We start from the raw sequence: 12,756 nt of genomic DNA, 5'->3' as shown, positions 1-12,756 counted from the left end.
ACCAAAACAACAACACCAAACATACGCAAAAACTTTTCTTGCAGAAAAGAGATCAGATGGGTTAGCTTAACTCTGCCTTCAATGGATTTCATTGTTTCCCACAGATTTATGCATCTTTCTTTGTTCTTAGCTTCAAAACATATTTAGTGTTGAATAAGTTTATGCTAAAAGTCTGTTTTCTGGATAGTTATTGTCCTTAGACTTTGTAAATAATGTAAGTTGTTTGCGTATCCTTGTCTTCTTGTCTTTCCTCATCCCTTGTTTTCCCACTCCATTTTGTCCTAATCTGATAGAATCATCAATCTTGGCAGAAGGACATACCATTTCATGTGTCTTCAGTCTGTTTTGGGTAAGCATTATCTTGTTTTCTTAGACATCTCTGTCATTGTGTCTTATGGATGTGTTTCTGGTGCAGTCATTTCCATTCTGAACCATTCTTTTCTACTAACTTAATTGCTTTTGCACTTACACCCAATTTTTTCTACCTTGTCTACCTTAGGTCAAAAAAATCAAAGCCTGAGTATGCATTTTTCAAGCATCTTTATCTCTACCCAATTATCACAGCATAGTATTTCTACTCCTCTTTTTGTATTGTCTCTTCATTTCTGCCATGTAGCAAAAGGATCTTTCTGTATAATACTTTTTGCCTAATCCACAAGTAATATTCACTCTTTTTCTTCCTGAAACTTTATTTGCTGATCATCCCTTTGATTCAGAATGTAAGTCAATAAGAGGTTGTACTTAGGGAGGATCTATGCAAAAATAGACAATATTCCATCATGTGTGCAGACCATGACACATCCTCTGTACCTAAAATTTTCTGTCTTTCAATAAGATATGATCAGCCATGCTGCTTAAGGAGAGGATAACTTGGCCTTTACTGAGCCATAAGCAAAGATTATAGGATTGTTCAGATTTTCACTAAGAGAAGAAATTTTCATTATGGTTAGGGCAGTTTCTGTAGAGGAAAGTACTTGTGAATTCCTTTCAAAAATTCACAGAAAAATGCAATATTTTATTTTTCTTTTTAAAAACTCAAGTCTGTCTAATAATTGTAGTAATGGAATTTGTAAAAATATGCTATTTTTTTTACTATACAAACTTAAAAATCCGGATGGTACATAGAATCATGGAATGGGTTGGGTTGGAAGGGACTTCAGAGATCCTCTAGTTCCAAACCCCCTGCCATGGGCAGGGACATCTGCCATATGCATGGCTTCACTGACAAGAAACACTACTGTGCATTCCAAGAGTGTCTTATCCCATTGAACAGGCAGTACTGAAATTTTCTGGTGTTTCTGAAACATGAAATCAGCTTGTAATAAGCTGGAGACTTGTTTGGACCCAGGAACTACCCAATGCATCTAATAATTTCCTGATTTCTGCTGTGTCCAGGCCTTTGTCAGCAGAAGTTGTCAGAAATGTGGATGTATTTGCTGGGTCTATAATTTTAAATAACAACTTTTTTCATTGTTCTTTCCTCTTCCCTTCTCCACTTTGTTCTTTTCCCTTAGTTTTTAGCACTTGAGAGCTTAATACTATCATTACAGTACTTACTTTTTGGCGCTTTCCACAAAACTTTATTTATGACTTTTATGATCTCTTAAGATGCATCAGTACCCTTACAGTCTAAGAAGATGTTTAATTTAAATTCATTATTCAGGCAGAAATATCAATAGTGTATAACTTGCAGATGTCTGAATTCATGAACTGAATAGAAGTGCAGCATCTCACTTTGGCCTGCATTGGGTCAGGTCACTTGCTCAGATATTTCAAACATTATGTCAAGATGTAGTTGTCAAAGGCAAGTGGGTAGTTACAGCTCCACACAGCAATTTTCCAGCATAGCCCTATGGATTTGATGTTACTTTCAGGAATACCGCATGGCATAGCTGTGATTAGAGCCAACTTCTTCTATATTCTCATCATTTACTGTTGTAGTTCTTTTTCCTGTACCACAACTATGTGGTGAGTCAGCCCTTAGCATTCTAATTTACAGATGATGTGGAAAGAAAGCAGAGCTGACTTAATGATTGACCCGCTGGAGCCAAAGATAAGGTACTCGGTGTTCGTGTTGAGAAAAGTTCTAAACCCCTTCCTTTTAGGAGCACATCTCACGAGTGACCAAACCACCTTCCTAAACACAGGCAGTGACTTGGATGGCCAAGTATTCTGCTGAGGCATGCTGGGGTTGTGTGGAAGTAGAGCTGAAGAACCTGAGTTACAGTTATAAAAATATAAAAGAACATTTAGAAACTTTTCATATGTATTCTTTACTATTGGTCATTTATATGCTATCTTGCACTGACACCTAGCTTAAGTATATTTTTATTTAATAACCATCTTTTATCCTTTATGCAGAGGTAGTATAAAGATGCATTGTATTTTAAAAACAGATTTTGATAGCTATGGATTAAATGAGGGAACATAAGAGCCTCGTGTGTGGTCCTTCTTGGATTCATAAATATAAAATTCCAGTAATGGTCTGTAAAATAAAATTAAATAAGTTTCAAAATCAGTCAATCTCATTCTCCATTATTTGTATTCATTTCTGACATGTAACTTTTTCATTTTTCTGTTTGCAGTACCACTCCACAGATCCAGCTTAACACTTTAAAATTATGGCCTTTGTGCTAGATTTTTGGAATTGTGGATGGAACGCCAATTGTCTTGAGCCGCATTATTTTGACTCAATTATTAAATCTAAACATGGAGATGAATTTGTTGACCCATGCTGGGTCAACAGCAATAATGTAATCTGATAGGATTTGGACCCCAGCGTAAGTGTAAATTGATAGGATTTGGTTATTTTTGGTGCCAAGCATCCACCATTGCTGAACCCAAAGGGAAAAATACTAATCAATATAACTGAAAAAATATATATCAACTTGTATATGAATATTCTACACTATACATTCCTACAGCATAGAATACATGGCTCTAATGTGCAAGTAACTGTTACCAGAACACTTGGGTGGACCTTTATCTGAAGTTCTTCTCTGCAGTAAATTTATAATGCTACAGAAGATAAGCAGATCGCCCTAGGGCAGGATTAATCTCATACACAGATGTGCTCTAGACATGTAGAGTGCAATTCCATTTCCAGAATTTGGGTACCCAGCCCCAGCTGAGACACTCAGGCATTCTGCCTGGCTGTGAGCTGCTGGCTAATCTCAGACCTCCTGTGCGCAGCATCACGTCTGCTGGTTTGATGGGGCTATCTTGGTTTTTCTAGCATGTCTGTCACTAGGCACTTCAGTTTAGCACTGAAATTAACCTCTTGAATTTGAACCTTTTTACCCCAACTCAGGAAAGCATTTCATTTCAAGATGGCACTTACATTTTAGCTATTTAACCTAATTCTACTTAAGGATGTGCATGATGTTAAGTATGTGATTAAGGTGTGCTTAATGTTCTGTAATGAATTTATACTGGGTCTTGTTTCTTCTAGCTATGTCTTTTGTGTTTAAGAATAAGTCTCTCATGGTCAGTGCAGGGGCAGCTCCCCCTCCCTTGCAAAGACATGATGTGGTGAGATGTACTCACTAGAACACCACTTTAGCATTGCAAGCTGCAGCATCCCACTTTCAAGGGGAGATTTCTGCTGGGTCCTGTTACTCAGACCAGACCTGGGAGGGAGGGATAGACCGTTCTTTCTATACTGCAGGCCCAGGCACGATGGGTCACGGTGGATTAGCCAGGTCACTGTAGATAGGAAGACAAGATGGGATTACTGTCCAGCTGCAGCCCAGCAGGACATTTAACTCTTCTATGCGATGCTGTCTGCCCCTCCTTCTCAACATTTAGTACTACTTGCCTTTCCAGCATGGCACAAAACATAAATTGCACCAGCACTATGGGAAGCTACTGGGAGAAAGAGGCTACTTACCTGCCTTCAGCCCTCTCCCTGGCTCTTACAGTAGCAGTTGTTTTCCTGTGTGTTGTTACGACAGCGAGCAAAAGCAAGGTTTCCTTAACTGCTGTAGTTTTACTAAGAACATTAGTACTTGAGAAAAACAATGTAAAGCTGTTATAAAGCTGAGTGTAGTCATCTGCTGCTCAAGATAGCTTGCAAAAAATAAATTCAATAGTGTCTATAAACATGTTCTTTAATTTTTCACTCTCTTTGTCTCTTAGGGATGGAGGATGTTCATCACTTTGCATACATCAATGCAAGTGCAATTCAACTTCATAATGACATATAGTCTAATTGGCTTTAAAATGGAATTTTGTTTTTTGATTGCTAATTTTCAGGTAATGACTTTCTAATTGATTTTCTTTTTATGAACGACCATTGATTCATTCCCTTCAATGAAACTCAGTTGGCTTCCCAAGAGAATTTATGAAAAGATGCTGAAAACAAGGATCTATCACTGCTGCTGTCTTTCCACCTTGCTTTGCTCCCTGTTCTGTCTATTCTTTTTTATTCTTCCCTAAGCAAGCTTAGAGTAACAAGGCAAAACAATTCTAGTGTGTATATATATGAGTGTGAATAGGGCTCTTTGAAAAAACCCACATCATTATTCAAAGATTGATTGAACTTTTGTGATATTCTTTGTAAAAACTAGGTATTCATCATGGCCTCTGATATATTAATATGACAGCTATTTATCATTTGTACTGGAGTTATTCTAAGCAATCAGTTTGGATTGCACAGAGATTATCTAAACTGATGTTGTTTTACAAAAAGAAGAATGACAATTTTTAAATGGACGTATGAGCTATTGTGTTATCATATTTCTTGTATCTTTGAGTTAAGTCATAGCTGAGTTTGTGTGAAGCACAGTGGAGACTGCCTGAAAGCTTTCTGTGACAGTACAATACAGCAATCCCAGCTAGATAATACGCATAATGTGAGTGATAACTGGAAACCTTTTGGTGATCCTATTTAGGAAGGGATTGAACCTTGATATTTAAGATAGTGACATAGCAACATAGGAAGAGAATGAATTCCACAAAAAATAGATGGAAAACCATGCTGCTATTCTAGCCTGATTTTACACATTCATCGGAGGGTCTGGGTGGGTGTGTGTAGCTAGTGTCTCTATTTTACAAGCCAGATCATGTTGTCATTTTGCAAACTGTTCAAGGCAAATTATCGATTTTGCTTCATTATCTGATTATTTAGATGTTATGGAAGTCTAGCCAGTGTTTTCTCATCCTAGTTTTCCAGGTTCTTGCAAAGGACAAGTTATCCATGGTAGTGAACCATCTTTGATACAGAACAAAAGACGTAGCGAGATCCAGTGATTAATGAACAAACCAAAGCCCAAGTAGAAATAATGCATAATTTTAACACTGAATTAAGTAACCATTAGAAGAGCTTCTAAAGGGGTTTGGCAAATTTGATTTTTACATCACTTTCAGTTTTGAATTCAAGACTGAAAAACCTTATGAATTTTGCCCTATAGCCCAGGCTGAGAACTCATCACTAGAACTGTTACACGGGAGTAGGTGCACTGTGTCTACTGAACTCCAGTCTGGATTATCACAACACTCCCTTCTGGCCACAAAAGTCAGTGAGTCTCTGTCATTTCTGTTTTTTTACACAAGCAGGGATGTAAAAACAATGCATAGATTGGTTTTGTTTTTAAAGGATCAGTGCATAAATATTAGTTAATTAATTCTCAGCAAACACTTCTGAGAGTATTATCTCTGTTTTACAGACAGATCCAGTTTCAGAGGCATTGGGCTGTTAGACTAAGTTCACACAGTGTTTAAGCAACAAAGCACAACTGCCAACAATCCTTCCTGGGTGCTGTGCTCGTAGTATTACAAGTATTTACAGAGCTATATCAAGTGACTGTAGAGATGTTTCCTGCAGGTGCTTCCTGCAATCCTATAGAGAAACAGAGGAACGGTATAATAGCCTCTTCCTTCTGATGAACTCCAAATTCATTCTGATCACATGCAAGCATGTTTTCAAAATAGTCTCAGGGAGTAACTAAATTAGTCTAGAAGTCAGGGAAAGTGAAAGATAGGGAGATCCTGGCTCCTCTGTTTTTCTACTCCTCCCTCCTAAAAATAACCCCAAAGGGTATTCTTGGTTTCTCTCGTATAGGTTGTAGAGAAATGGATATACCAGGGTAATAAATAGCAACAAGATTGTGGTGCCTTCACTGCAAAAGCTGGTGATGGTAAGAATACCTGCTGTTACTGAGAAACAACAGTGTCTCTGTGACATAGCTTTGGAAAAAAGGTTATGCGAGAAGGTTAATTGTGGATCGTCTACCAGCTTCTCGCTGACTTGGCCCTTTGCATAGGAACAGAACTGCACTCCACCTTTTCTGTGCTGCTGCAAATCCTTGTCACAGGTGAGTTGTAGAACAAATATTGGGGCTCAGTAATAAAGATCTTTGTATGCCAGAATTTCCATCTTCTGCTTCTACACGAGTAGTAAAACGCACGAGGCTACTAATGGCACAGGTGTTGCTCTATTGACCTCCAACTCTTCCTTTCCTTCGGTTGCTCTAGAGGCCCTCAGCCCTGCTCAGTGACAGGCTCAAGAGAATCGATGAAGTCACACTGAACTCAAAATGTCACTGCCTTCTTGGTAAGGGAAGCATGCAACCTGGCTGCCAAAAATAAATATAGCAGAAATACTTGAGTCAGGTAAAATTGCCCATGCTGTGTGAGGAAAAAAAATTACTTGCACACAACTAGTGATCAATTGACTCGAAATGTTCAATCCGCTAAGATTTATAGCACAGCTTAAAATTAAATTTAGGAAGTTTCTGTTGCAAGGAAATTAAGCCATTAAATCACTTTACTATTCATTTTATGAATTGTAAGGAAAAGAAAAGACAGGTGATCCAAATTTTAAAATCCTTCCCTCTTCCAGTTATTGTTTTCAAAATAATTCACCACTGCTGATTATTAAACAAGGATGGGGGTTGATATATGGAAATTCTCCTATTTCAGATGCTATGTGAGGACATTTGACCTAGAAGATAGCAATACTGTAACTTTCAGGATAGTATTTGATTTGAACCTGAACAGAACAACTTTATAGGGAAATTACAGAGGTGCATTATCTCCACTAAAGGGAGAAATGTAATTTCTGAAAGAATACAGCTAGCAAAGAGGTAATGGGATGAAATCAGATTATTCACTTTAGAACAAAAATAGTGCCTACAGTATGTCTTATTTTATTGTTGTCTCTTTTGTTAAAAGTTGAGTTTAATAAATTCCCAGGGTTTCCAGACAGAGATTACTTCTTACTTTAATTTGCTGATATGGACATCAGGCACTTTTGGCATGAAGACTGAGTTGCCATTTCACATTGTCTGAATGGACTTAAGCAGAGACACAAATATTCTGTAGCCCTTCCAAAACCCTTCTGCCATTTTCACCTTAGCGGGGTGGGGGGGGGGTGGGGGGGGGGTGGGTGGGGAAGAGAAAAGAAAAAATGTCTAAGAACTTAACTGAAAGAAATCCCTGAAGAAAGAGGTAACTTGTAACAGCTCAGATATTTCTTTGCACATTCCTTTATAATAATAATATATCCTTGTGGGGTTTTTTAAATAATTTCAAAAGACCAAGTGGTTAAAACTGTCCTTATTTCCCTGGAAAGGCAATCAGCTTTTAGATGCAAGTTGAGGACAGGCGGGCATGCTTGAAGATTGTCACATATTATAATTCTGCCTTTGGGAATTTCTTAGTTATACTCCTTTTATCAGTTTGAAAGAACTATAATAAACCATCCAACTACAGGTATTTTTCCTGAGATAGGAATTTTGAGTTTACTTGCAATTTTTCTTATGTCACTCTGCATTTGGAGCCCCTTTAGCCTTGGACTTAGTTTTTAGAAAGGATTCATATGCTTTTCATTGATGTTTCCCATATCTATATTTGGGTTAGATTATTTTGCTCATATCCTGACCAACAGAGCAAAACGTTCTAAACCTGTGATCCTTGATTTAAGGAAGTTATTTTCAGATTTTGAGCTTTGCCTAGGGCAAATAGGAAAAAAATAAAGGAAAATGGCTAGAGATTTCCTGTGCATGAAAAATATTTTGTAAGAGTTTATTTTTTTAATTTTCTTTCCTCTTGACATGTTCAGACAGTACTGCAACTACAGCAGGAAACTGACATATGTATTAGTGTTAGATAGCAGTAGGACTAATTTTATTTTTTCTCTAGACATTGTTAAATCTTGACTTAATATTATACATGTGTTTTGTTCCTTTTATAAACATTACAACTTGGAATTATACAAAAACCAAAACAAAAAGAAACTTTTTCATGTTTCTGTAATTTAAAATGCATTTTATACTGTTTTAATATGTTTTAAGGTTAGCTGAAGAAGTGTTTAAAGAAAGCTTATTATTTGCTTGTTATTCAGTCTTACTTCCCATTATTGGGAAGCTCATTTGAGTTGTGGAGAATTACAAATGTTATTTGCAATTTACTGTAATCCCAGCGTTAAACAGATACTGAAAGTATACTGGAAAAACACCTGATTATTTAATTTTGTCTTTAGAGTCTGTTTGTTGTTAATTCAGTATACAAAGTTAACTTCAAACTTGAAGCAATTAATACACAATAACCAGACTTATTCCCCATATCTTGATTTACAATTGTATTCCTGTAATGAACCATTTCATATATTGCACGTCTTTTGGTTCAGGGTTGTTTCTTGCACACTGATAGTCTATGCAGAATTGCAATGACCTGAGAAGTAGTCTTTGGACACTTACGTGATTTCACATATGAATGAAAACTACTCATAACTGAGAGAAGTTTATCTTGAAAATTTACCATCTAGATTTTCTCCACCACTTGAAAGGAATAAATACGAAAACAGCAAGTATGGTCATTTTGGTTTATAGTTATAAATTGAAGTTTTTCTATCGTGAGCAGAAAAGGTTTATATTAATGTATAGTAAATCTTTCTTTTATATATATATATATATATATATATATATCCAATCAAAAGCTTCCTTTATTTAGTTACTATCTACTTACTGAATATAGAAGATTCTAAGTGCTATTTAAAATAGGCTTTACCTTTGTACCTCTTCTGAAGGAGGATGCGAGGTCTTATAATCCAATGCACTAATTGCAGGTAGTGCAGAATGACACTGCTGAGTTTGTACCTGTGTCTCAGTACACTCGCTAGTAACAGCTCTAACTTCTTGGGTTGCAAAGTTTCCTATGAGTAACCTGGTAGAGTAGCGCAGCGGTGTAGAAGAGATGCAAGAAGCTGTGAGACCAGACTGTACAAGGTGTACAAAGAATAAGTACTGTTTTGAAAATGACTTAAAAGTTAATTAAAAAGCATCAAAGTGTGTAAAAAGTGCATCAATACTAGAGAGGAAAAGGAAGCAAGGAGCATGCTGGGTTCCTCTGTGCTCACCCGTCTTCTCTGGGTGAGAGCTCGGTTAGGGCTGAGCTCTGCAGCCCAGCAGCTGGTGATCAAAGTGCTGTTGCTCTTGTTATTTCAGTAATGATTGCAGTTAGTTTGGAAATACATTCTTCCTGTCTCACTTTCGTTCTATAGAAGATGTAGCAAAAGTAATTTTTGTCTGTTAATGAGTAAATTCTCACAACTTGTGAGAAAAGCAGTTTTTCTTGTCTCCATAACCATTTCACACTGGGTTTTGTATTCTTCTGTATTCTTTTTTATATAATCTTTCTTATGCTTTTCTTTTTCTTCTGCCTAGTGAATCAGTCACTAGGAAACTTTGGGAGCTAAGTTGTTGATTATAATCTCCATTTTTCAGAATACATTTATATTGTACCCAGGAAAATTTATGTTTTACTGTTTAGCCAGTGAAGAGTGGCAAGTTTTTAATTTAAGTCCTATCTCCCATTTTGCTTCACTGACCACAAAAGGCTCAGATTTCTAATTTAGGCACCCATGTGAATACTTGACTAAGTGCTTAATAAGTATTATTTTATTTTTACAACCCCATAAACCAAATGAATTTTTACTCACTATTCTATATGTGCAACCGAGACAGTGAAAGATTAAGTTAAAACTACCTAATCAGTTTGTGTGCCCTGGAAACTAGACTAAGTGCCACTGAGAAGTTTTTTGCAACTTACTTGTGGAGCATCACCTGGGAGCTGTCAGAAAGAGAAACCAGCTCCTCTGCTACAGGGTGCACCCATACAGCACCAGGGCATGAAAGTAAGGGAATGTGGCAAAACTGAGCTAAAACAGACCAAACCTGAAGTTGTTGCTTAAATGGCTTAAAAACCATTCAGTTTTTTTCTGTCTGTTTGATATTTTTCTTTCCTTCTGCAACCAGTTTTCTTACCAACTTTACCCCACCCCCTCTTTTTTTCTCCCCCCCCCCCCCCCCCCCCCCCCCCCGAAGTTAATCTCAAAACATTTTCCTTTATCCAATTTTTTTGTTCTTGCTGTATTGGTTTCCATCATACATTTGGGCTGGATTTTCATAGGTATTGAGCAGAGAATTATTTCATCAGCAATGAGGTAATTAGAGCTTGACTCAATTTTCTAATGAAGTTAAAGGTTCTTTTTTTGGAAAACGTTCATGTGGTATAACATGACTGCATTTTTGAAACATCTCAGTTTCTCGGAGTTCTGATATGGCTTTCAGTTGGCTTGTCCAGAACCAGTAAGTGATGTGAATTTTCCCAGTGCCCCTGGCTCCGGGCTGCCCTGCAGTGACAAAGGTCCCCCCCAGCACCTCTGGCCTAGGGCTCCCAGCGCCCAGCCCGACCTGCTCCTCTCCTCACCGGTGTAGGGTCTGGAGAACTCCAGGGAATAACAAACCTTTCATAGCTTTTCTTTGCTGTCCAGGCAGAGGTCTGACAGGCATAACTAAAGCTGTCAACTTCTCAAGTTTGTAATCCTTCTAGGTTTTAAAAAAGTATTTGTTTTGGAATTGTGGGGATTTTCTATAAAATAAAAATTTCAAGGTTTAGCCAACTCCATGTTTAACTCACCTTGGAATTCTCAAAGAAAACCCAGTTATGTTTCCCACAGACAGCGTCTGTTTGTGGATATTTCCATATGTTATAATGCCACACCTTAATTAATGTGGCTTTACATGCAAATCCTATTGCTGAGTATGAGAGCCGTTTATAGAACTATACTACCTTAGCACAGACCCTGTAGTGTTTTCACTATCATTGTGTCAAAATAAAGCCAGAAGCCTAGATTTTTTTCATAAATTCAGACCCATAAATTATTCCTTCCTTTGCTTAAAATGCTAATAGCAAATATGACTGTCAAGAAGTATTATAGTAAGCATATAATTAAAAGTAATAAAAAATACTATTTAATAACGATTGATATAAAAAAAATAGTTCTTCCTCTTTTAACTGGAATAGGAATATCCCACTATTCCGTGAACTGCATTATTTTTACATCACCCTAGAGAAAGCACACATTTAAGTAATGTTAATACTTGTTTCTGAATAAATCATTAATTTGGTTGGAGTACTCTTCACCTGAATTAAGTCAGGTGAAGAATTAGTTTTCCCCTTAAGAAGGTTAGGTTCTCTGGTATATAATTGTGACAATTTTTTAGCTGTGAAGTTCAGGGGTTTTTCTCTGTCTCACTAAGACTTGAAAAATTATAAATGCCATGTTGTTCATTTGATTGAGTATCTGACCAGCATTCTTTCTTTCTTTTCCACTTCGGTTGAAGTATGAAAGCTTCCACTTGTGTTCACTTCATGTTTCTTTTCATTTAATCTTCAGAGATATTTTAATGCAGAGATTTTTTTTCCAATCCTTTTTTGTAAAAGGTGATCAAAGCATTTCCCCAACCAAGATTTTCTAACCTACTTCCTATATCCATAAAGTTGAGTACTGAATGGTATTGCAAAAATGTCCTTTTACAGCAAACTAAATCCATTTTTGTCAGTTTTACTTAATTAATACTATTAAGTTGCATGTTACTTTGCTACTAAACTTTACTACAATACTGCTGTAAATTTATATTTTAGCTTTAACCTTTATTATTGTTGATTAGAACATCATTGCTGGTAAATACAGGACAAAATAAATATGAATTTTAACTTCTGTTCCAAATTTCACTAAAACCTACCTTCACTTCTCTCAGGTTCTTTGTGTATGCAACAAAAATGATACTGAACGTCTCTACTGTGCCTTTATGTACAGTAGTGTCGCTGAATAACACTGATAAAGCCAAAGTGAGTTTCAAAGATTGTACAGCTTCTTCTTGCTGCCACTTCAGCTGAAGAAAACTTCTGTGCCAGAAGATTACTTTTTTAAAACTTAATTAGCCGGCCCACTAAAATATATTATCTGTCCTATAAACCTGCCCTGGTAACTTTTGAAAACCACTTGGAGCTGAGCAAATTTTACTCTTAAGAAAGATAGTCTCAAAACTCTTAGTGAGTACTTCTGAAAGCTCTGTTTAATGTTCAAAAGCAGTGTTTAAAAAGAATTTGGGACCATATTTTCTTACCTTTCTCCATTCTTACTATTTTGCTGTCCTGTGGAGCACTGCCTTTGAGAAAAGTGGTTGTTACTCACAAAACTTTTGATCTTCCTATTGCAATCTGAGCTGAAACATAAAGCAGCTTACAGAAGTTGGTATCCACTACAAGAAAAGAAATGAGTTGTAGAACAGATGATTTTGGATTTGGACTAGTGAGACAGTGCTACCTGGTTTACAGACGAATGAGCCATTTTGGCAATTTTCCCAGTTTGGGTTAAAGAAAAAACATGTTACTCACGAAAAGCAGACATCTGGCAATAATACTTAAGTGAATTCATGAGATTAATAAACTGAAAAAAAAGCTTGTTTA

At 36.7% G+C, this 12,756-nt stretch overlaps 1 protein-coding gene across 2 annotated transcripts in view; it reads left to right on the top strand.

Annotated features, from left to right (window-relative positions):
- CNTNAP2 (contactin associated protein 2) overlaps window positions 1-12,756 on the top strand; it is a 1,145,700-nt gene that overhangs the window by 469,235 nt on the left and 663,709 nt on the right. The window lies entirely within an intron of this gene.

Source organism: Falco naumanni, chromosome 4 (genome assembly GCF_017639655.2).
Source record: "Falco naumanni isolate bFalNau1 chromosome 4, bFalNau1.pat, whole genome shotgun sequence".
Taxonomy (NCBI): domain Eukaryota; kingdom Metazoa; phylum Chordata; class Aves; order Falconiformes; family Falconidae; genus Falco; species Falco naumanni.
This window is presented reverse-complemented; position numbering and strand designations above follow the sequence as displayed.